Raw genomic sequence first — 27,306 nt, 5'->3', positions numbered from 1 at the left:
GGACCCCTTTTCCATAGGAAATCCGCAACATTCTATTTTGAATAACTTTGGCGCCGGTCGATGAATCCTCGCGAATTTCTCAAAATAGGTGGGGCACTACGCTCCGCTCCTACCCTGAAAGTCTCGGGGGGATCCGTCAAGCGGGGGCTGAGATAAAAGGGGGGTCCCAAAACGCGTTTTTCCCATGCATTTTTCCATAGGACCTTTAGAACGAGCTACAGCCCGAACGGCTGAACAGAATTACTCGAAATTTGGCAGAGAGGTAGTCCCTAGGTCAAGGAAGTGCCTTTTGTAGGTTTGGTGTAAATCTGTTCAGTAGATTCTGAGAAAATAGCCTTTAAATCAATATATATATCTGAGCCCGCTTACGGTACGCTTACCGTACGCTTACCGTAAGCGTACGGTGGCGTGCGCGAGCGCGATTCTGATTGGCTCTTAGATCTTAGTAAACATTCGAATCGGCCGAAACCAGGAAGCGGCGGCCGCCATTTTGTGTATTTCACTCTGAAAAAAAAGAGTGAAAACAAGAAAAGGGGGCAATGAGGAGAGTTACAGACCCCCTAACATTTGTAAGGGGGTCAAAGAAGGACAGAAAAGTACAAAAAAAACATTTATTGGTTTTTAAAAAAATCACGGGGTACGCGTACGGTAAGCTTACGGTAAGCGTACGGTAAAAAAAATAAAAATAAATAAATGAAAAGCAGATTTAAGAGTTTAGATATTAGGGAGCTCTAAAAAGAGCTGTTGTGTTTATGAAGTCATTTTTTTAGTGGTACCTACAAGTAAGTACCGATGCAGAGTCTAAGGTTCAAAAGGAAGACTCTGTTCCCTTCATCATTGAAGTGCACACCATCTCCTCTATAAATGTCTTGCATGTCATAACGCAAGTTGTTGTGGTAAATGGCACCCATACCATAGTCACGGAGGAAAGCAGAAACAGATTTGTTGACGTGCTTTCTTGCTTTGTCAATCTGTGGACAGAAATGATTGGACCAGTTCCATTTTTGCCTTTGGCATATGTTGGAAAACACAAAGGCAGTTTTAGGGAAAAGTGAAAACAGTTGTGCAAAGGTGTCCTTCATAAGCATTTCCAGACCTACCCCAGTCAAAGTGCCTAGGTCATTGCCACCACAGTGCACTATTATGAGGTCAGGGTGTTGGATTTGCATGAAGGATTTCACCAATGGCATCAATTGGTGCCACTTTAACCCTCTCTGACCAATCCATTTAATGTCTACATTTGGCAAAGCAAGGTCTCTCACCATATCTGTTTTCTCTGCAAACTTTTCACTCCAGAAGACATAGCTGTGCCCTACAATCCACACTGTGAACATCTTCAAAGGAGATCTGGATGCACTCAGGAGGTGTCTTTCAGTAGAATGGCAATATGAAAAGAAAGACAGTTTGGAAATGGAGGCATACATATTTTTTTCAAAACAAAAAGAACTGATTGGCTGTTTCATACCATTCTAGAATAAAAACTAGGCTGTATGTGTAAATTAATAGAAGCATGTTTTGTATTGGTACAAAAAAATGTGTAACCAAAGAACAGTACTAATTAAGGTGTACTGGAAAAAAAAAGAATAGTTTAAGGGTTTGAGGTTGGACTCAGTAATGCAAATACATTCAGCATCACTAAGGCTGGTTGCCCTTGCTGGAGTGTAGGCAGTCACCGAGAATACACATGGTGGTGGTCTGAAAAAACAGTTTGGACATGTGCATTTAAATAAATCAAAAAAAGTGGTTTCATAATGTGTCAGTCTGTAAAAGTGATTTTCACTTGCCCCGAAAAAAAAAGAGCAGTAAGTGTGCTTTCAAATTGGCAAAGAAATTTCGTTTTGGGACTAATGTGAAAACATGACTCTGTGTGCAGAGAGGAATTATAGGCAGAGATTTATTGCGTATTGCTCTGGTGATTTCACAGTTGCATTAGATGGAAAGGGGGAGCGAATTTTTGGGGGAAGAAGCAGACTCTTAGCACACACCCATGTGCTTGCCATGTATAATCATGCACAGTATTTACAAGCGAGTGGGGTTTTCAGGTTACAGTCTGTAATGCAAATACATTCAGCATCACTAAGGCTGGTTGCCCTTGCTGGAGTGTAGGCAGTCACCGACAATACACATGGTGGTGGTCTGAAAAAACAGTTTGGACATGTGCATTTAAATAAATCAAAAAAAGTGGTTTCATAATGTGTCAGTCTGTAAAAGTGATTTTCACTTGCCCCGAAAAAAAAAGAGCAGTAAGTGTGCTTTCAAATTGGCAAAGAAATTTCGTTTTGGAACTAATGTGAAAACATGACTCTGGTGCCGATCACGATCCGGTAAAAAATTCCCCCGTGCGACTCGTATCGGGTCTTTTTACCGTACGAATCGTACAAGTGCCGTACGAACTGGCAATCACGATTCGCATGGTAAAAAGTCCATACGAACCGCACTGGGAATCATTCCCCACACGTCCCCGGGTCGGAAAATGTGTCCGACACGTCCTCGGACGATTTACCTTACAAACGTGAAAAACAAAGTCCGACCTAGGAATCACGATCCATCCCGTGCGTCCGAGGTTACAACCGTATGGAAAAAACACCGTCCGCACCGAACTCCTACAGCAACCATGGAGACATGTGCCCGCATACGCGCCCAACACTCCCCCCAGCCCCCGTACGTCCGACACGTACCCCCCGTATATGTATACCCCACCCGTCTAGGTACACCCCAGTACGTTCCAGTCGAACCCCCACCCCAGGACGTGTCATAGCCCCGTCTACCCACACCCCAGTACGTTCCAGTCGTACCCCCACCCCAGTACGTGTCGTACCACCGTCAATGTACACCCCCCCACCCCAGTACGTGTCGTACCACCGTCCATGTACACCCCCCCACCCCTGTACGTGTCGTACCCCCCGTGTACCTACACCCCAGTACGTGCGAGCCACACCCCCACCCCAGGACGTGTCATAGCCCCGTCTACCCACACCCCAGTACGTACCAGTCGTACCCCCACCCCAGTACGTGTCGTACCACCGTCAATGTACACCCCCCCACCCCAGTACATGCCGTACCACCGTCAATGTACACCCCCCCACCCCAGTACGTGTCGTACCACCGTCAATGTACACCCCCCCACCCCAGTACGTGTCGTACCACCGTCCATGTACACCCCCCCACCCCTGTACGTGTCGTACCCCCCGTGTACCTACACCCCAGTACGTGCGAGCCACACCCCCACCCCAGGACGTGTCATAGCCCCGTCTACCCACACCCCAGTACGTTCCAGTCGTACCCCCACCCCAGTACGTGTCGTACCACCGTCAATGTACACCCCCCCCACCCCAGTACGTGCCGTACCACCGTCAATGTACACCCCCCCACCCCAGTACGTGTCGTACCACCGTCAATGTACACCCCCCCACCCCAGTACGTGCCGTACCACTGTCAATGTACACCCCCCCACCCCAGTACGTGTCGTACCACTGTCAATGTACACCCCCCCACCCCAGTACGTGTCGTACCACCGTCCATGTACACCCCCCCACCCCTGTACGTGTCGTACCCCCCGTGTACCTACACCCCAGTACGTGCGAGCCACACCCCCACCCCAGGACGTGTCATAGCCCCGTCTACCCACACCCCAGTACGTTCCAGTCGTACCCCCACCCCAGTACGTGTCGTACCACCGTCAATGTACACCCCCCCACCCCAGTACGTGCCGTACCACCGTCAATGTACACCCCCCCACCCCAGTACGTGTCGTACCACCGTCAATGTACACCCCCCCCACCCCAGTACGTGTCGTACCACCGTCCATGTACACCCCCCCACCCCTGTACGTGTCGTACCCCCCGTGTACCTACACGCCAGTACGTGCGAGCCACACCCCCACCCCAGGACGTGTCATAGCCCTGTCTACCCACACCCCAGTACGTTCCAGTCGTACCCCCACCCCAGTACGTGTCGTACCACCGTCAATGTACACCCCCCCACCCCAGTACGTGCCGTACCACCGTCAATGTACACCCCCCACCCCAGTACGTGTCGTACCACCGTCAATGTACACCCCCCCACCCCAGTACGTGTCGTACCACCGTCAATGTACACCCCCCCACCCCAGTACGTGTCGTACCACCGTCAATGTACACCCCCCCACCCCAGTACGTGCCGTACCACCGTCAATGTACACCCCCCACCCCAGTACGTGTCGTACCACCGTCAATGTACACCCCCCCACCCCAGTACGTGTCGTACCACTGTCCATGTACACCCCCCCACCCCTGTACGTGTCGTACCCCCCGTGTACCTACACCCCAGTACGTGCGAGCCACACCCCCACCCCAGGACGTGTCATAGCCCCGTCTACCCACACCCCAGTACGTTCCAGTCATACCCCCACCCCAGTACGTGTCGTACCACCGTCAATGTACACCCCCCCACCCCAGTACGTGCCGTACCACCGTCAATGTACACCCCCCCACCCCAGTACGTGTCGTACCACCGTCAATGTACACCCCCCCACCCCAGTACGTGTCGTACCACCGTCAATGTACACCCCCCCACCCCAGTACGTGTCGTACCACCGTCAATGTACACCCCCCCACCCCAGTACGTGCCGTACCACCGTCAATGTACACCCCCCCACCCCAGTACGTGTCGTACCACCGTCAATGTACACCCCCCCACCCCAGTACGTGTCGTACCACCGTCAATGTACACCCCCCCACCCCAGTACGTGCCGTACCACCGTCAATGTACACCCCCCACCCCAGTACGTGCCGTACCACCGTCAATGTACACCCCCCCACCCCAGTACGTGTCGTACCACCGTCAATGTACACCCCCCCACCCCAGTACGTGCCGTACCACCGTCAATGTACACCCCCCCACCCCAGTACGTGTCGTACCACCGTCCATGTACACCCCCCCACCCCTGTACGTGTCGTACCCCCCGTGTACCTACACCCCAGTACGTGCGAGCCACACCCCCACCCCAGGACGTGTCATAGCCCCGTCTACCCACACCCCAGTACGTTCCAGTCGTACCCCCACCCCAGTACGTTCCTGGCGCACCCCCAACACAACCTCCTAAGTACGGAGCGCACCCCATGCCCCAACATCACAACCGCATGTACGAGTCTTACAAAGCCACACACAAGGACAAAATCGTACAACCAAATGGCCCATGTACACACCGTACACACGCTCAAAACGCACGTACACAACAAGGACAAAACAAAACAACTCAACAATACACCATTCGAAAGGCACACAGCCACTAAACATGGCCAACAACCACTAAAATAACACAATCACTGACCTGCAACTGTCAAAAACAAACAGAGGCCCAATACACCACCACTCCTTATAACACACCCACCCAAAATTCAAACACTGCCACACCCACCCATGGACCAATGAAAAGGGCCCACACACACAAACCATGAGCCTTTGCAACAGACCCACTGCTGCCAGACACCACAGAACCAGACTACAAGCGACACCACATCTTACACTTGCACACCTTCACACGACCACCCTCACAAACACCCTCTCATCACATTCACACACACACACAACCATCCACACCCCCCCCCAACATCCACACCCCCCACACCCACACCATCCCCACCCATACCCCTCACCATGCCCACTACCAAGAATCCAAAGTTCAGTCACCGAGAGTTGGAGGTCCTTGTTGATCAAATCCTCAGAGTCGAGCCACAGATCTTTGGAACATTGGTCAGAAGCACCAGCCAGGCAGCCAAAACAGCCATGTGGCAGACCATCGTCGATGCTGTGAATGCTGTTGCAGACACCAGGAGGACCAAGCAGGATTGCCAGAACAGGTGGTACGATCTGCGGAGGAGGGTCAGAGCCAAGAGACAGGAGGAACACGACCAGGCCAACGCCACCGGAGGAGGGCCCTCCCGCAGAGCCGTACAGTACCATCCCTGGGAGGAGAGGGTGATGGCCATACTGCCGGTGGAGGCAGTTGAAGGAGTAGAAGGACTCCGAGACCCGGGTGAGTACACAAACAACGCACCTCACATGGGGGGAACTGCAACCACAACCAAAATTAATAACAGGCACGCAACCACCACAAGCCATCGCATTACTCAACCACACTCCATGAGCAGGCACATGCCACTGCTGCCACCATGCCCCATGCACCCAGCTGGACAATGTCAAGTCACAGGCCACAGAAGACAACAACACATGACACGGTAACCCGGATGGCGGGAGGCTGGGCACCAAGAATCACATAGTGCGACTCCAAAGCAGACAACAATGCCCTCTGCCCATATGGCCTAGGTCACACCCAGACAAACACTGTGTCCCAACACAGGAATGACTTGCCAGCAAATGGCGGACGCCTTGCATCAACACATGGGGGTGAAGGCACTGTTTTGCACATGCCAGCAGCTAATGAACAGCCAACAGTGTGAAAGAGTGGCAGCACACACCACCACAGCAGCAGCGCACAGACACACAGCAGACAAAATGGGTGCCTGGAGATCAGAAACAAACTCACATCAACAGGCCAAGGGCCACTCAAAGATCTGCTAACAGTGTGTGCCCAGGAAGCTGGGCCAAGGTGACAGAGGGTGACACACGGAGGGAGGGAGAGGGGGACACAGAGGGAGGGAGAGGGGGACTGAGAGGGAGGGAGACGGACAGAGGGAGGAGGCTGACACACGGAGGGAGGGAGAGGGGGACACAGAGGGAGGGAGAGTGGGACTGAGAGGGAGGGAGACGGACAGAGGGAGGAGGCTGACACACGGAGGGAGGGAGAGGGGGACACAGAGGGTGGGAGAGGGGGACAGAGAGGGAGGGAGAGGGGGACTGAGAGGGAGGGAGACGGACAGAGGGAGGAGGCTGACACACAGAGGGAGGGAGAGGGGGACAGAGAGGGAGGGAGAGGGGGACAGAGAGGGAGGGAGACACAGGAAGATGGACAGAGGGAGGAGGCTGACACACAGAGGGAGGGAGAGGGGGACAGAGAGGGAGGGAGAGGGGGACAGAGAGGGAGGGAGACACAGGAAGATGGACAGAGGGAGGAGGCTGACACACAGAGGGAGGGAGAGGGGGACAGAGAGGGAGGGAGAGGGGGACAGAGAGGGAGGGAGACACAGGAAGATGGACAGAGGGAGGAGGCTGACACACAGAGGGAGGGAGAGGGGGACAGAGAGGGAGGGAGAGGGGGACAGAGAAGGAGGGAAACACAGGGAGAGCAAATCAGTCCTTTGGTGTGTGGGAATGTCTGCTCGTCAGCAGGTGGACTGCGTGCATGTAGACAAGGGTGGCCAGTGCCAGAACCCCCCCTCTTCATCATGGCAAAACGCAGGGCCATGTTACAACCTGTACACGAGCACAAGGACAGCCACCTGCATCATATAAGTGTGTGGATCCACTCCATGTGCACATGTACAGTGCTACAAGGAAGGCGCAAATGCATAGCTCGGCACACATGCACACTCCACTGCTGACTGCAGTCACACTTGACGCAGCAAGTAAGACTGTGCCACACATAGTTAAAGGGGCCAAATTGGTGCCCAAGGGACACACACATGCACAAGTGCACTGTGAGTGGAATGCAAGACAGATCCTAATTCCAAGAGGAAATGTGCCAACTTTGTAACGGATGAAACATGGATGTTGCATGGATCCAAATTAACATTGTCTCTCTCACACACAGGTCAACGTCGTGCTGCACCCCCCAACACTGGGGGGGAACACTCACAGGACCCGGATCTGCAGGAGACCGATCCCACCGGCAGCGACCACTCTCACCACTCTGCGGACGACCCCGACCGACCTGGCCCCTCTGGTGTCCAACCACCTGCAGCACCTGCGTCAGGTACAACCGTGCCAACCACCACCCCCACTCCTGCCACATCCCAGGAGACACCCAGGATCCCTGCCCCAACACCACAATGCAGCCAGGCTCGCCAGGAGGGACACGGTGTCCCGGGCACCCAGGAGGAGGCAGGCGACAACGCCAATGCCACCCCTCAGGGGTCCCGGAGACCCGATGTGCCCACAAGTGCAGGCCAGACGCAAGTGGGCAGGGGTGGTGGGAGTGGAGGACGGCGGAGGCGCGAGCCTGACCAGTTGGCTGGGGATCCGGTATTTTCCCATGTCCGTAACATCCTGGACTCATACCGGCAGGACACCACGGGCATGGCCCAGGTTGTGTCCGTCCTCGAGGGGATCAAGGTCCAGCAGGCCCAGCAACATGCGGAGCTAATAGCCTGTCCACAGCTACACCAACGGAGGATGGAGGACAGACAGGCTGAGCAAGTGACGGCGTCCCAGGGGATTCACGCTGAACTCCGTCGGATGGCCGACACCATGGCCGACCCTCCCTGTGCCAGAAGGCGGAGAACATCACCACCCACAGGGAGGGATCATGAGGAGGAGGAGGAAACATCCGACGGAGCATCCCAGACGTCGTCACGGCCTGCTGCTGAGGTTCCCCGCAGGAAGCCGGGTCGTCCACGGAAAGGACCGTGAGGGTGGCTGCTACATCACCATCTCCCAGGACACCTGGCCTGGCACCTGGCCCACTGGAGCAACAGCATCACAGCATCAAGAGACATTCTCTGCCACATGGCCCTGCTGGTCACTGGCTGACCAATGTTGACAAAGACTGTGGCATGGACTCTGAGGATTTCCAATGGCAAGGACACCAACTCCCCTACTGAACTTTGGATTCCCTAATCCCGGAAAGCCCCTCACTTTGCCCCCCCCCCCCCAATAATAAATCACACTATTAAGAGTAGATGGCTGCTGGTAGCATTATTACCTAACATGTGTCTTGTACAGTCTAAACATGCCTGAGTCATCTGTTCACTTCAACCATCCACACCCTGGGGCCTGAGTCTGGCACAGGACACATGGGTCACAGTTTTTTAGGCAAGACAGACATGGAGCACCATACACACCCGTGATGGTCAGAACCAGCTGAGGGGGTGGCCGAACAACCGTGCTGACAGACACATTGAGTACAGCAACAGTCATGCGCAGAGGTCAGGGATCCTGGCCCGTGTCCTGGGGGGCACCCAGGTACGTGTAGACAGGTGGCAGAACCATGTCCTGCAAGCTTGAGTCCGGTGGATGCAGAGAATGGGGTCATGGACAACGTTGGATGCATGGGGATGGCACATGTCACAATACCCACACAGTCATGGACATCATGCCCAATACACAGTCTCAGCACACACACACAGCTTGCATCTTGCCACTCGACACATTGACACATAGCCACAATCAGGGAATACCATGCCAGACATGCAGGATGCACCGTGCCAACACACCAGCATTGACTGAGAAGAGGCACCTTGGAGGCATAGGGACACCTTTAATAGTCATGTTTTTGGGATTGCAGAGGCAACTTGAAGTACACATGAACACATCATGTGGAGTAACATGTGGCTCCAACACTGGCACCCCCCTTCTGCAGCACAAATGCGTGATAGCCATGGAACTGGCACACAAGTGTCGGCTAACAGCTAAATACCCACAGCTGCTCACGGAGAGACTGCCATACACCATACATCCGCTGATGTGGAAGTCCCACGCCATGTCAAGACAATGTTAACCGTATGTGTCCGAGGGCAGTGTCACACACATTGATGCCTTCATCACAATCCACTATCCCATCACTGATGACTGACAACCAGGCAGCCCATCTATTCAGGTGTACCCAGCTGCATGTCGTGTCCCATGGGGATGCCACATGTCTGCAGAGGAACCAAACCCCGACCTGGGCAGTGTGCACACATCGTGAACAACTGCCACACCCAATACACCCCAGATGCATCCCTTACCCCATGGAGACTTCCAAACGTGTCCGTGCCTGTAACGCTGAGTCAGCCCACGATGCCATGTCCATGAGGAATAGCAGTGCCACAACAATGCAACCAGAAGACGGCATGCGCAGGTACCTGGGGAAGAGAGACACACAAGAAGTCAGCCACAAAAAGCACAGCCACTTGCATGTGCATTGACTCGACACATGTATGGATGACAACATGCCAGGTCACAATTATGAGTGGGGAAATACTACCATCACTGCCACCATCACTCCAGTGACACACCCACACACACCTCTGACTCACGTGCCATACATGCAGGTGGAGACACGCATCACAACACATGCCACACGGGGACCAAGGCGTGCACACTCAGACACTGGTACTCACCACTAAGCAAAGAAGTCGCGTATGAGCCGAGTCCGGATGTCCTCTTGCGGCTCCACATCCTCCACATCACTAGCCCCATTGCCAAGCCCTTCGTCCTCCACGGGTGGATGGTCCTCGTCATGTTGATTCAGGATAAGTGGCACAGCTCTTTCAACTGCCATGTTGTGCAGCATGCAGCAGACCATGAAGATCTTGCAGACCTTCGCCGGGGCATATGGGAGTGCGCCGCCGGTCTTGTGGAGGCACCTGAATCGGCTCTTCAGCATACCAAACGTCCTCTCTATCACTCGCCTTGTCCGGCCATGGGCGGTGTTGTAGCGGAGCTGGGCCGGCGTGATGGGGTTGCGGAGAGGTGTCAGCAGCCAAGGCATGTTGGGATAGCCAGCGTCCCCTAAATGGAAAGCACATGGATATCGTTAGAACTGGCGAAGCGGTAGTGCTGCTCGGCCAAACAGAATACAGGACAGACAGACTGTACCCACCAACAACACATGCCCGTTCGTTGCGCAGCTGCATCATCATATCAGGCATCCCGCTATGCCTCATGATGTAGGCATCGTGTGCTGATCCTGGGAAACGAGCACAGACATGTGAAATCACCATGTTGGACAGACACACCACAAGGGCATTGATGGAGTGGTAGTGCTTCCGATTGCGGTACGCCACCTCCCGTGCGTGTGGTGGTACCAAACCTACATGTGTCCCATCTATGGACCCAATGACATGGGGCATCCCTCCCAGGGCATAGAAACCACGCTTGACCTCAGTCATCTGTTCAGGGGTTGGGAACTTGATGAAGTCATCCAGGTGAATCAACATGGCCTCCAAGAAATCATGCAGCACACCGCTGAACATGCTCTGGGACATGCCACCAACATGAGCTATGGTATTTTGGAAGGTACCCGTGGCAAGGAAATGTAGGGCAGCCATTACCTTCAGCTGGGGTGTCAGTGCCGTAGGATACCTGTGCTGCGGTTGCAGGTGTGGTGCCAGTCTCGCCGTCAGCTCCAGAATCAACGGTTGGGTGAAGCGGTAGAGCCGGATCCTGTCATTCTCCTGCATGGTGGCCAAGTCTGGAATTCTTCGGGCAACAGGAGGCGCTCTGCAGTAATTTGGAAGTGACAAGGAAGAGTGAGTGCACTACGAGAACAACTCATGTCTACTGAGCACATGTAAATCTGGCAATACACACATGCCACATAGGGAGTCAGGCATGTGCTACATGCCCAGGACACGTATGGATGCAAGGTGACACTCCTTCCAAGACCCAGCTACACACGGTGATTGAGAACCTCCCCATGCCACGCCATGGAAATAGCTGTGTCCCAGTGCAAGTGCACTGCCCGACGCAAGACAGGAGTGACATACACCCACACATCAGCAGAAGTGTGATGCCGATTGCAGAGACTGGCAGCGGAACACTTGAGCCACAGGTCACATGACATTACACTAGTCCAGCCCACACACCTTGCCATGAAGGTGCACATGTCATGACTCCCCACACATTCCTTGTGAGTTTGCTGACATGGCCTTGTCACGCTACTCCGTGTCCCTTGCATACATGTGCACCTCACATCCGATAACACATGTGGCATGGTGTTGGGAACAGTGTGCAATGACAATCTACACACAGCCACATGTTGGTTGCTGCAACGGCTGCAGCTTTTGAGGGTGCTACAACATCAACCTGATGTAAATCCCGGACACGTATATGGCATAGTCACATTGTGCACTGTGGGTAGTGATAAGTCATGTGTCATGACCCCTGTACCGGGCATCATGGGACACTTCCGTGTGTTGGTGTCCGTGCCATGCCAGTGACGCTCACCCCAAGTGCGCAGTCCCACATGCACACATGTCAAAGGAGTCAAGGGCATGCCTGGCACACATTGCACCCTCACACAGTACACATGTACACATCTCATCATACATCTGGTGCCTTCTTCACTCAGGAGGCATGTTCCACATCACAGCCTGTGACACCTGTGCCCCACACATGTGGTAATGCACAGACGATGCCTTGATGTCCATTCCTGGACAAGTATGTCCATCCATGGACAAGTATGTCCGCCCTATTCCTACATGTGTGTCGCCTATCACCACAGTGATGTGTAAAATCCACCGTACTGCTGCTGAGAGGGCCTGTGCATGTTCCCAAATCACTGTGGGAGTGCTGCCGTATGTGTACCCATCGTGATGGCGAGCGTAGATGCGAGTGTACGGTCCGTACCACTACGAGTACGCATACGCGTGCAGACCCATAGTGATAGAGAGCGTAGATGCGAGTGTACGGCCCTATCACTATGGGTCTGCACGCGTATGCGTACCCGTAGTGGTACGGACCGTACACTCGCATCTACGCTCTCCATCACTATGGGTCTGCACGCGTATGCGTACTCGTAGTGGTACGGACCGTACACTCGCATCTAAGCTCTCCATCACTATGGGTCTGCACGCGTATGCGTACCCGTAGTGGTACGGACCGTACACTCGCATCTACGCTCGCCATCACTATGGGTCTGCACGCGTATGCGTACTCGTAGTGGTACGGACCGTACACTCGCATCTACGCTCTCCATCACTATGGGTCTGCACGCGTATGCGTACTCGTAGTGATAGAGAGCGTAGATGTGAGTGTACGGTCCGTACCACTACGGGTACGCATACGCGTGCAGACCCATAGTGATAGTGAGCGTAGATGTGAGTGTACGGTCCGTACCACTACGGGTACGCATACGCGTGCAGACCCATAGTGATAGAGAGCGTAGATGTGAGTGTACGGTCCGTACCACTACGGGTACGCATACGCGTGCAGACCCATAGTGATAGTGAGCGTAGATGTGAGTGTATGGTCCGTACCACTACGGGTACGCATACGCGTGCAGACCCATAGTGATAGAGAGCGTAGATGTGAGTGTTCGGTCCGTACCACTACGGGTACGCATACGCGTGCAGACCCATAGTGATGGTGAGCGTAGATGCGAGTGTTCGGTCCGTACCACTACGGGTACGCATACGCGTGCAGACCCATAGTGATAGGGCCGTACACTCGCATCTACGCTCTCTATCACTATGGGTCTGCACGCGTATGCGTACCCGTAGTGGTACGGACCATACACTCGCATCTACGCTCACTATCACTATGGGTCTGCACGCGTATGCGTACCCGTAGTGGTACGGACCGTACACTCACATCTACGCTCACTATCACTACGAGTACGCATACGCGTGCAGACCAAAAGTGATGGAGAGCGTAGGCATGCATGTACGGGCCGTTGCCATGCATTTGGGGTGCCCTAGGGCCCCCACACGCACCGTACCTGTGTGTGATGCTCCAAATTACATAGGGGACAAGTATTAAGGCCTACATGCATGCTGGTTGTCATGGAGACCAAGTTCAAAATTCGAAATTGTTCTGGAAGGTGCACAGCAGAAGTCAGTTGGGATTTGTCTACTTTGTTGCAATGTGTTTGTGGGGCTGACATCATGCAGGAGAATGAAACCGATAGAGAACCCACAGACTGCTAGGTTTGAAGGGATTGGTGGAAACATAGGATGCAAATGTGAGTGACCAATCTCTCTGTACTCCTGTGCATGAGACTGGGCAGAAGGGCACATATAAGGCAGCCAGGTCCCATGAGGGAGCACTTGCCTGCACATCTTTGCATTCGTCGACCCAGCTGCTGCTACTGATTCCCTGGAACCATGTCAAGGGCTGTGGAGAGGACACAGCCATTCACCCTGGAGGAGAACATGGCTCTGCTGGATGTGATCCTCCCACAGTACTCCATGCTGTATGGGCGACCAGGTTATCAGGTGAGTGCATAGGCCACTGCCACAGACTGTCCCTATGTGGTGACTGTGACTTCTGCCATTGCGTCCAGGTGTAACACACATGCCATGTACTGTCGGGGGGGTCCCAGGGGGGGGGTGCCTGATGTCTCCCAGCAGTGCCCTGAGACAGGAGGGGTGGGGGCCTATCACTCACAGCATTGCCCTGAGACAGGAGGGGTGGGTGTGGAGTCCTCCCAGCAGTGCCCTGAGACAGGAGGGGTGGGTGCCCATCACTCCCAGCAGTGCCCTGAGACAGGAGGGGTGGGTGTGGAGTCCTCCCAGCAGTGCCCTGACACAGGAGGGGTGGGTGCAGAGTCCTCCCAGCAGTGCCCTGACACAGGAGGGGTGGGTGCCCATCACTCCCAGCAGTGCCCTGAGACAGGAGGGGTGGGTGTGGAGTCCTCCCAGCAGTGCCCTGACACAGGAGGGGTGGGTGCAGAGTCCTCCCAGCAGTGCCCTGACACAGGAGGGGTGGGTGCCTATCACTCCCAGCAGTGCCCTGAGACAGGAGGGGTGGGTGTGGAGTCCTCCCAGCAGTGCCCTGACACAGGAGGGGTGGGTGCAGAGTCCTCCCAGCAGTGCCCTGACACAGGAGGGGTGGGTGCCTATCACTCCCAGCAGTGCCCTGAGACAGGAGGGGTGGGTGTGGAGTCCTCCCAGCAGTGCCCTGACACAGGAGGGGTGGGTGCAGAGTCCTCCCAGCAGTGCCCTGAGACAGGAGGGGTGGGTGTGATGCACAGTGTGAGCCTTGATCATTGATTGTGACATTGTCATCATTCCACCTGTGTACCCACTGTGGCACGTAGTGCTTTTTCCCTCACCAGGGGATGATGTCCCTATGACAAAGGTGCAATGCGTTGGCTGCATGACATGCCTTGTTGTAACCAGCTAATTTGTACCCATATGTCTCTCTGTGACATGTGGCTGGTGTATTGATGTGGTGTCACTTGTTCCTCCTCACAGGTAGGCGCCACTGCCAAGGAGCAGATCTGGCTGACCGCCGTCAGTGCCGTGAGGGGTGTGGATGGTCGGAGGCGGAGCCTGCCCCAGGTGAGGAAACGCTGGCAGGATATCCGGTGCTGGACGCGGAGGATTGCACGGCTCCTGCTGGGGGACTCACCTGAGAGCCACAAGAACCGCGGCCGCCGCCGTCTGAGCCACCTCCACAGGCGTGTGCTGCCGGTGGTCTTTCCAGACCTGGAGAGGCGCTTACAGGCGATGCAGCAGCCGGAAGGGGGTAGGTACATGTGTGTTTGTTGTGTGTCACCGGCATTTGTAAGGGCACAGTAGCATGAATCCACTGGCAGGGTTTAAAGGTGCTGTGCAGATCCTGTTTGCCCCAGTATAGCGCTGTGCCCCTGCCACCCTTCCCCTCCTTGCAATGTGTTCCCTGGTCTGTGTGTAGTCACTCCTTCACAGGGTAATGTAGGCTGGCGCTTTGTCCACGGGAACAATGTCTGTAGCATCATGTGTGGGGGTGGTGTGTAACAGGTTGTGGGACCTTGCCTGTGCACTGTCAAGTTCACTGCATGTGGGTTCCATGTCAGTTGGCACTGATGCTGACTCCAGACATGGGAGTTGGTCTCTCATGTGTCATGCCTTACAGCGCGCATGTCCTATGTAGTGGCCTGTGACATGATGTGCATGAGTGTGCGATACACATAGTGCAGGGATGGTGACGTGTGTTGCAGTCATTACCATTCAGTAGCATGTAGTTGCGTGCCCACTACTGTCCCCTGGGGCACCTTTTCCTCAGTGGTGTATGTGTCATCATAAACGTGGCCACTGTCAGTGTCTACAGCGTAAGTTGTGCTCTGTGCCATTGTCCCCTGTCACCATGTATATAGACGTGCTAATTTGTACAGGTGTCCACTGTGCAGCCTGACCTGATTGTCCTTCTTCATACTCACAGTTGCCAGTGCCTGTGTGTCTTGTTATACTCATCTGAGGATGGGCACTGGTACCTCATTATTTGTACAGGCGCACCTTGGCTGTTTGGCGTCCAATCTTGCTTTTTGCCTGCCCCTGTGTGTATCACCCAGACTATGAGATGTTGGTGCCACCTGTGTCTCAACAATTTGCCTCGTGTAGGGTCTTGTTGGGGCGGGCAATGCCTATGTGTTAAATCCTGATTACCACTTGCTGGGTCTGGGCAGTGTGTGATGTGCCTGGACACACACGCAATGTGCAGTGACAGAGTCATGTTGTGCATGTTTTCAGCATTACCTATGCAGCATGTGTCTCAAGTTCATGGTAATGGTCCCTGGTCATCGGTATTTTCGCCAACGCTGTGTGGTGCAGATGCAGTGCTGGATTGTCCCCAGGGCCTGGGTGCTATGTCAGACTCCATTTCCTGTGTTTAGCTATTGTCTCATGCTCTCCATGGTATTTCAGTGGCATGGTGGCTCAACCAACTGTGTGTTTCATGCCCTACATCGGTACCCTGTTCAGTAGATGTTAGGGATCTTCCTTTTCAGGCCATGCAATGTTACCTATGTAGATTGGACTCATGTGACAGATGTGTACAGGTGTCTGAATAATTTCTGTCTCTCCACCCTGCCCACAGCATCGTCGGGGGACACAGAGGGAGACATGGACACAGACCAGGCGGAGGGACCGAGCACCAGTGCCAGCCGTGACATCGGGTCTGGCACATCGAGTGGGACAGAGGCGGAGGAGAGTGTGGCCGAGGACCTGTCGACTGGCACATCAGACTACGAAGCTGACAGGTCCGGGGACGATGTCTCCGAGTGGGCGGAGGCTGCACCAGCAGCTGACAGCGGAACAACACCTCGCACCGCCCCCTCAGTTTCCACCAGCCGCCTCCCACTTGCTCGTGTCCCTTCCCAGCGTGCCCGGTCACAGCATGTCTCCTTCCTGCCAGGCACCGCACCCCCTGCCCCTGTCTCCACTGCTGCCGCCAATGCAGAGTCTGTGGACATCCAGCGGCAACTGCAGGTTGGTCAGGCTGCGATCCTTAATGTCCTCCATGCCCACGGCAAAACCCTCACCAACATCGAGGCTTTCTTGGAGGGCATTCATTCATCGCAGGCTGACCAACGCAACTTGCTGAGGTCCATCGACTCCACACTGACTGCAGCAGTGGGTCTCCTGCAGCGCGACCTCCCCCTACCTACCCCTGCCCCATCCACACTTCCCACTCCCATGCCTGTCACACGTACACCCAGACGTCGGCATGCGCCCACATCAACGGACACGGGCACCACACCAGCAGGGAAGGTCCACCGCACTCCTCCTGACACGCACACACAGGGTGAGGTAGGCACACCCACTGGGTCAGGGGGCAAACGTGTGACACGCAGCCATAGTGGGAGTCCGCATTCCACCCAGTCCACTCCCTCCAAATCCCCTCCCCTCAGCTCTCCTGGCCACATCTCCCCCAAGGACTCCTTCATGGCCGCTCTGTCCCTGAGCCCCACAGTTACACCACCACGCAAGCGGTCAAGGAGGTCCCCGGTCAGGGTGGTTGAGTCTCCCCCCCTGTCTCCACCCTCCCCCGGTGGCGCTGCGACCCATCCCTCTGACCCCCCCCCCTCCTTGGGGCCTGAGGTCCCTTCGGGTGCAGGGGACTCCCTGGAGGACCTTGCAAAGGTGTGTAGTGCCATCCTGGCCTCCGCCTTTGGCACTGACCCACCCCCTGTGGTGGAGTCCTCCATCCCTGCACCCACAACGCCGCCCCTTTGCCCTGATGTCCCTGCGGTGCCTGTTGCTTCCCCCCCCCCTGATGCCCTCACCAGTGTGGAAGACGATGCCATTTGACTGTGCAGGCAAGGTAGGGGACACGCATCCCACTGTGTCCCCCATCCAGCTGAGAATCATTGACTGCCCTATGGGCTTTGTGAAGATTGAACTGCCTGCGATCCACGGACATTGTGCTCATGCTGAATAAAGCTTAATTTTGTTTTCATTATCACACTACTGCTATGCTGGTATTGGTGTTGGTGGGGCTGCTACATGGTTTTGGGTGGTGTGTAAGGGTTTGGGTGTGTGGGATATGTAGTAGTGTACTGCTCATTGGTGGGACCCTGTGATCTGTGTGCCATCACAAGGTGTTGGCTAACTTTCTTTGTTCATGTAAGCAGTTACTGCATGGTGCACTTGTCCCAGGGTGTATTCCTTCCTCTGTGTACCCAGCTTTCTTCCCTGCAGGGTGTTCCCAATGTTTAGCGCAGAGCTGTGTCTACATGAGCTGTGTGTGTGACGGAGCCCTTCTACTTTGGCCATGCATGCAGGGCCATGTCTCCACCTGCGACAATCGTGGCATCCTTGGTGATCACTGTACTTGTGTGTGGAGTCTGTTGACATGAGTTCATGGGGACATGTTCCCTTGTAGCCAGTATGCGTGTGGATAATTCTGGCCTCACACACATGTGTTACACCCCTCCAGTCTCAGGGCACTGCTGGGAGTGATGGGCACCCACCCCTCCTGTCTCAGGGCACTGCTGGGAGGACTCTGCACACACCCCTCCTGTCTCTGGGCACTGCTGGGAGTGATAGGCACACACCCCTCCTGTCTCTGGGCACTGCTGGGAGGACTCTGCACCCACCCCTCCTGTCTCAGGGCACTGCTGGGAGGACTCCACACCCACCCCTCCTGTGTCAGGGCACTGCTGGGAGGACTCTGCACACACCCCTCCTGTCTCTGGGCACTGCTGGGAGTGATAGGCACACACCCCTCCTGTCTCTGGGCACTGCTGGGAGGACTCTGCACCCACCCCTCCTGTCTCAGGGCACTGCTGGGAGGACTCCACACCCACCCCTCCTGTGTCAGGGCACTGCTGGGAGGACTCCACACCCACCCCTCCTGTCTCAGGGCACTGCTGGGAGGACTCTGCACCCACCCCTCCTGTCTCAGGGCACTGCTGGGAGGACTCCACACCCACCCCTCCTGTCTCAGGGCACTGCTGGGAGGACTCTGCACCCACCCCTCCTGTGTCAGGGCACTGCTGGGAGGACTCCACACCCACCCCTCCTGTCTCAGGGCACTGCTGGGAGTGATAGGCACCCACCCCTCCTGTCTCAGGGCACTGCTGTGAGGACTCTGCACCCACCCCTCCTGTCTCAGGGCACTGCTGGGAGGACTCCACACCCACCCCTCCTGTCTCAGGGCACTGCTGGGAGGACTCCGCACCCACCCCTCCTGTGTCAGGGCACTGCTGGGTGGACTCTGCACACACACCTCCGATTTCTGGATATGTGCGCTTGGCACATACACGGTGGGGGTACGCACAATGCATTCGAGGTGAGGGTACGAGTCTACTGACACTGGTGTGGTGGGGGTACGCTCCGTACGTCCGCGGGTGTGGGTGCGGGTCGTTCTTACACTGTTGGCATGGGGGGTACGCTCCTTGCATACGCGGGTGGGGGTACGGGTCGTACTTGCACTGTTGGCATGGGGGGTACGCTCCTTGCATACGCGGGTGGGGGTACGGGTCGTACTTGCACTGTTGGGCTGGGGGGTACGCTCCTTGCATTTGCGGGTGGGGGTACGGGTCGTACTTACACTGTTGGGCTGGGGGGTACGCTCCTTGCATTCGCGGGTGGGGGTACGGGTCGTACTTACACTGTTGGGCTGGGGGGTACGCTCCTTGCATTCGTGGGTGGGGGTTCTAGTCGTACTTACACTGTTGGCATGGGGGGTACGCTCCATGCATACGCGGGTGAGGGTACGGGTCGGACTTACACTGTTGGGGTGGGGGTACGCTCCGTACGTCCGCGGGTGGGGGTACGGGTCGTACTGACACTGTTGGCATGGGGGGTACGCTCCTTGCATACGCGGGTGGGGGTACGGGTCGGACTTACACTGTTGGGGTGGGGGTACGCTCCGTACGTCCGCGGGTGGGGGTACGGGTCGTACTGACACTGTTGGCATGGGGGGTACGCTCCTTGCATACGCGGGTGGGGGTACGGGTCGTACTTACACTGTTGGGCTGGGGGGTACGCTCCTTGCATTCGCGGGTGGGGGTACGGGTCGTACTTACACTGTTGGGCTGGGGGTACGCTCCTTGCATTTGCGGGTGGGGGTACGGGTCGTACTTACACTGTTGGGCTGGGGGGTACGCTCCTTGCATTTGCGGGTGGGGGTACGGGTCGTACTTACACTGTTGGGCTGGGGGGTACGCTCCTTGCATTCGCGGGTGGGGGTACGGGTCGTACTTACACTGTTGGGCTGGGGGGTACGCTCCTTGCATTTGCGGGTGGGGGTACGGGTCGTACTTACACTGTTGGGCTGGGGGGTACGCTCCTTGCATTCGTGGGTGGGGGTTCGAGTCGTACTTACACTGTTGGCATGGGGGGTACGCTCCATGCATACGCGGGTGAGGGTACGGGTCGGACTTACACTGTTGGGGTGGGGGTACGCTCCGTACGTCCGCGGGTGGGGGTACGGGTCGTACTGACACTGTTGGCATGGGGGGTACGCTCCTTGCATACGCGGGTGGGGGTACGGGTCGTACTTACACTGTTGGGCTGGGGGGTACGCTCCATGCATACGCGGGTGAGGGTACGGGTCGAACTTACACTGTTGGGGTGGGGGTACGCTCCATGCATACGCGGGTGGGGGTACGGGTCGTACTTTCACTGTTGGGGTGGGGGTACGCTCCTTGCATACGGGGTGGGGGTAGGGTCCGTACATATCCGTCCCCACGCTATGTGATGTTTGTGCGGCCCGTACCCAGGCCTTTGCCACGTGGGTGCGATCCGTCCCGCCATTGTTGGGGTGACGTGTGTGGGCGTGGTCCGACTCGTACCCACGCTCTTCAGGCGTGGGTACGGGACGTACCTGTCTGGTTGTGTTGCCGGTTCGCGTGGTGACGGACTTCCGTTGTGGCGGTCGCTGGCTTATCAGGACACGCCCCCACCCCCTCGTGGTGACCAGGGCATGGGAGTCAGGTATGTCCAGCCCATGTGTGGTGTGTGACTTATGTGGTTGTTTTGTGGCCTGCCCTGGTCGTGCCACCCCCACCCCACCCCACTTTCCCCCCTCCCTTAGTTATTCTGACCTTCTGCGGCGTCTGCGTCGTAACCTGTAGAGGAGGTGTACTGCTATGATGGCAGGGATGACTCGTAGGTTCGGGTCCATGTCTGTCCGTCGCGTACTGGTCCTCCTTGTTCGCGGCGTCGTCTGTCCGTCGCGTACTGGTGGTCCTTGTTCGCGTCGTCCTGATTTCACGGCAGTTTTTGGCTGCCGCAAAATATTCACCGTGCGGGGTGACGTCGGTGCGAATCGTGATTCCTGGGTCGTGAATGGCTGGCTGCGTGCGTCCCGACGTCAGGTCGGCGCTTTCCCGGATCGCATTGGTAGGTGTTTTTTGTTCGGTCGGGCTTTTTTACGAATCGTACGGTAATGGTGTACCCGTGCGAATCGTAATTCCTTGTTTGTAAAAATTGACGACCGGGTACGCGTCGGGCGGAGATTATGCTCCGTCCGACGGTTCGTACCCGGTTTTTGCAGGATCGTGATCGGCACCTCTGTGTGCAGAGAGGAATTATAGGCAGAGATTTATTGCGTATTGCTCTGGTGATTTCACAGTTGCATTAGATGGAAAGGGGGAGCGAATTTTTTGGGGAAGAAGCAGACTCTTAGCACACACCCATGTGCTTGCCATGTATAATCATGCACAGTATTTACAAGCGAGTGGGGTTTTCAGGTTTCAGTCTGTAATGCAAATACATTCAGCATCACTAAGGCTGGTTGCCCTTGCTGTAGTGTAGCAGTCTGGATATGGGCTTTTTAAAAAATCTGAAAAGTGGTTTCATAATGTGACAGTTTGTAAAAGTGATTTTCACTTGCCCAAAAAAAAGAGCAGTTAGTGTGCATTCAAATTGGCATAGAAATTTCGTTTTGTGACTATTGTGAAAAGAAATGTAGTAATATATTTAAATACAATAAAGGAATTTTTTTTTAGTTTTTTTCAGGTATTGCTGAAGAGCAGTGAACAAAATTTAACATGCCTACAAAATCCAGAGTTCAAAAAACGCTAAAAAAAAAACTATATTTGAAGACAACTGGAGGACCAAAGTTAGTAGAAGATGCTCATGTTGGGAAAAAGAAAAAATCTTCTGGTAAGCAGAAAAAACAATTTCTTAAAAATATATTCAAAACAAGGAAAAATGTACAAAATGTCTGTACTGGAAAGAATGTTACGAAACGAACAGAACAGGAAAAAATTGAGAATTTAGTTAATGCAAATATACCTTCTGCAACTGAAAAGATTTACATAAATAGAAAAACAGCGTTTAAAGAGATACGTAGAAAAATGTTTCAGAGAAGAGTTATGTCCAATTTGATAAAGGATGTGAAGAAATATAAGCAAAAGGCAAAATATTACAAGAGAAAAAAAGAAATTGAAGCCATTGCAGCAAAGGCATTAGAATTAAAAAGGAAACTATTCATATTAATTTTGAATAGGATGCGTACATTAGACAAAATGGTTAATGTACTGAAATCACATAGCAAAAGGAAAAGAGTAGTGAACAGAACAAACTTTTGTAAAGTGTTTTTAGGAAAGTGGATGCATAGTTCAAGTAGTGAACCTTTTTTTAATGAAGAGAGCTATTTTCAAAGTAATAGTTTGCTGCATGCAGTTGACACCAGAGGTCGTTCATACGAAGTAACAAATGGTTGCATAATGGAGAAGGAGATAATGGTTCCAAGAGATGAGGTACAAGTGATGGCAGATGAGGCAATGGGGAGACGTCCTAAAGCCCCAGTGTACACTTGGAATTGTAGTAGTATTTGCACTGTGCGTCAGGAATCTATTGACAAATTTCGAGAGTTTCTAAGAGAATATAGTAAAAAAAGTGTAAAACAGAAGATTAAGGTGCTTCAAAGTCTGGATCCATGCAGAGTGAGAGAGAATACTGGTTTGCAGGGTCATTCTCTGGCTTGTCTATCTAGAAAAGTGTGCAATAGTGTTTTCCATCATTTTAGGATGCTGGCTGTTCATCATACTGAAATGAGAAAGTTTGTGAGACGGTTGTATTTTGCCAAAAGTCCAGCAATAAAGTTAAATGAATTGAATAGGGCTCTGTTCCGAGGAACAGTATCAGATGTAGAGAAGGTTGTTGATGAAATTCAGTTTTGTTACTTTGGTCCTGAACAAAACAGTGCAGAGAAGGACACAGTAAATGAGGAAGAAGTGGAAGAGAATGTGGAACCCTCTGTAAGTAACACATTTAATGATCACATAACAAAATTTGCAATAGTCTCTAATGAAAGACCAAATTTTACTTGTATTTGTTGCCGCAGAACTCATTATAGAAAACAAACTAGGAATGTTGATCTCTACAGAAAGAGTGAAAATGAAGATAATTATAAGTGGAAGGATTTTGCCACATATATATTTCTAGAAAATTGTTTTGAATTGGGTGAAGATCAGCGTATTTGTAAATACTGTTACAACAAGTTAGAGGAAAATAGAATGCCGACCAGAGCTGTACATAATAATTTAGAATTGGATGCTATTCCTGCTGAACTTTCTGAATTAAATACATATGAGTCTATACTCATTCAATGTGTTCATCCGTTCCAGACCATAGTACGTATGGAGCCCAAAACTGGTAAATTACCTCCTTCAGATTTACTGAGAGGTTTAAAAGGTAGAGTGGTGTATTTGCCCTTGGATTTGAAAAAAAATATGGAAACTATTGATGCGGATACTTTGGAAACTGAACCATTAATTATTCTGGTTAATGGTGTACCTACAAAGAATAAGAAGATTTGGCAGGAGCTGGTAGATGTGCGGAAAGTACAAAGAGCAAATTTGTATTTGAAAAAAAATAACAAATGGTATGAATCAATTTATATAGAAGAAGAAGAAGAAGAAGAAGATTTACAAGAAGACACAGAAATACCAACTGGACAAATTGAAAAAGTGGACAAGTCAAAGGAAGAAGAAATTTATGAACATTTTAGCATACATCCTCTTCATTCGAAAGAAGTTATGGGAGACAATATTGATCTCTTTCAGATGAAGAAAGCAAAAGGAACTCCCGTGAGTGTATGGGAGGAGAGCTTGGAAGCTCGATGTTTTCCCCAGCTGTTTCCTAAAGGAAAAGGAGGACGATACGATGAACGTCCGGAACAGATTCCAGCTTCTGAGTATCGGACTACAAGACTATATGCTGAAGATCCCAGATTTCGACAAAGTATTCCTTATTTGTTCCATCTTTTATTTGAAAGCGACTTGTCTGCACTGTCTTATGCAGTAAATCACATTTTAAAAAGTGGAGTACATTTACAAAATGTGTCTGCTAAGGATTTTATGGAGAAAGTGCAGCACCGAGATGATCATTTGGAAACACAACTGATCAATCTGATGGCTTGTCAGCGTGGGACAAATGAATATTGGTACCGACGCCATGGTGAACTAAAATGCATGTTACGGAATTTAGGAACACCAACATGGTTCCTTACCCTAAGCTGTGCCGAGTACGCTTGGGATGATTTACTGGATTTTCTACGAGAGGCCAATTCAAACATTAAAAACATCGAATACAAGACAGCAGGAGAACTGTGCTCATTGGATCCGGTTAATGTTTGCAGATATTTCAATCATAGATTTGAGGCTATGATGTCCTTCATCTGCAATAAAAAAAATCCACCCCTTGGAGAAGTAGTGGATTTCTTTTGGAGAAAAGAGTACCAGGCAAGAGGTGCTCCTCATATTCATATGCTGTTGTGGATCAAGGATGCCCCAAAGTTTGGAACAGATGCTGATGAAGCAGTGTTATCTTACATTGAAGAATATGCAACATGTGCTATACCAAAAAGCACAGAAGAGAACAAGTTAAAGGAGCAAGTTTTACGTTTCCAAAGTCATCGGTGTGGAAAATACTGTCGACGGAAATACAAGAGCAAAGAAAAATACTACACTAAATGTCGATTTGGATTTCCTAGACCTGTTCTTTCAAATGAAAGAGTCAACAGTTTTATGTCAGCTGTGAGACATACTATCACAAGAAAATCACCTAAGAATACCTACAACCTAAAAAGAAAAGAAGAATCAAAAAATATAAATGACTACAACCCAGTCATTTTATCCATGTGGAACGCTAACATGGATATACAGTATGTAGCTGACAATTCCATTGCTGTTGCTCGATATGTAACGTCTTACATTACGAAATCAGAAAAAACAGAATTGAAGGAAATGTGGGAAGAGATTTCTCACGAGAAGACTGTCAGTAAGAAGCTGTACAGTTTCAGTTTGAAGATGTTATCGCATCGAGAAATTGGATCCTACGAATGTTCAGATAGGTTATCTTCTGCAAGTCTCTACTCGAAGTCAAGAAGAATAATTTGGGCAAGTTTAGGCCTTGCAGCAATGAGAAATCGGGTACTGAAATCTGTAGGAGAAATTGAATATTTGGCCGAGAATGACCCAGAAAGTACAGATATTTTGAAAACAAACATGTTGGACACATATTATCCCAAGAGAAGTCAACATCTGGAGAACATGTGTCTCTATGAAGTGCTGCAGAACTACATTTATTCACGGAAAGCCACAGAAGACATCAATAATGGAAAATATAAAGTCGTTGGTGAAGAAGGATGTTTGGTGAAACAAACAAAAGGAAGTTTGATAAATCACCGGAAGCTGAGTTGCGACACTACTGACAAGAAGGAATTTTACTACTTGGCTCTTTTACAGTTGTTTAAACCATGGCGTACAGAGGATGAACTACTGGGAGAATTCCAGAGCTATGAAGATTCTTTTAATGCTTGCAAAGACAGCATACAATGCAGTACATTCTCAACTTATCTGCAAATGTTAAATGAAGAAATTGATCAGGAAACTACAATTGCAGCAGAAATCGCTAGAGATAGTTCTCAGGACAGCCAAAGTTCAGGAACACTCAGTCAAGATCCCCTAGGACAACCAATCATTGAAAATGAAGCATCAATAGCCATGAATGAAGTGGAAACGGCTATGAATCAAGCTCAAGAAGAATTTATAGACTTAGAAAATTTGGAAAGACAACTGAATCAAGAGCAGCAACAAATTTATGAAGAGATCAAAAACAAAATTGATCACGGATTTCTACATGAAAAAAAAGAGTGCTCATGCACATCATTTCATCCAATCAGGATGTATGTAAGCGGACAAGCTGGAACTGGAAAAAGTTTCCTAATAAAAGTCATCAGAAGCTACCTAAAGCAAAAAACGGATTCTACTTTGTCTTGTGTGGTTACTGCTCCAACTGGGTTAGCAGCATATAACATAAAAGGAATCACTTTACATCGTTTGCTAATGTTACCAGTGGAGCATGAGAACAAAATACAATTCAACAAGCTAACTGGAGAAGCATCCTTGGAAGTTTCAAGAGTATTGAAGAAGATGCAAGTTCTCATTATTGATGAGGTGAGCATGGTATCAAACTTAATGCTTGCCTTTGTGCATTTAAGAATGCAGCAAATTTTGAAGACAGACTATGACATGTTATTTGGTGGAAAACACGTCATAGTTTTTGGAGATCTTTTGCAACTTACTCCAGTTAAAGGACAACCAGTGTTTAATACTGTCACACATGAAGACACGAAGAAGTCATTGGGAAGCATCGGAAATACAAATATTTGGTCCTTCTTTGAGTACAAGGAACTTACTACTAATATGAGGCAAGCAAACGATGAAGAATATGGAAGTATTCTGAAAGATATCAGGATTGGACTACTCACAGAAGTTGGCAAAAAAACATTACAGAGTCGGCTGCTACATAATTTATTTCCAAAGGAAGAAATAGTTGCAGAGAAGATATACAAGAGCATTGCAGAAAACAAAAGTGTCATCTGCTTAATGCCAACTCTACGTGAATGCTCAATATTCAATGAGGAGCTTTTGAAATTGGAAAAGGAAGAGATCAGGAAATTGGAAGCAGTGGACAAAATTGAGGATGGAAGAATTAGTGTCACAGTAACAGGCAAACTGAAAAATAAATTGGACTCACTAGAGAAGAACATCTCCAAAACAGCTGGATTAGAAAAAAATCTATATGTTTGCATGAACTGTAGAGTATTTTTAAGGAGAAATTTGGATGTTGAAAAAGGTTTAGTTAATGGAGCGATGGGAAGAGTTGTGGGTTTTATTAATTACCAGAAAAAAGAAGGAGTTGAATGTTTAAAAATAAAATTTGATCAGATAGAAGAAGTTAAAGATATTTGTCGTTGTACAGTACGTTTTATGCTTGTGAAAGACTTATATGTACGTAGGAAGCAGTTTCCGTTTTCTCTAGCATATGCTGTAACTATTCA

Source organism: Triturus cristatus, chromosome 3_1 (assembly GCF_964204655.1).
Source record: "Triturus cristatus chromosome 3_1, aTriCri1.1, whole genome shotgun sequence".
NCBI lineage: Eukaryota > Metazoa > Chordata > Amphibia > Caudata > Salamandridae > Triturus > Triturus cristatus.
This window is presented reverse-complemented; position numbering follows the sequence as displayed.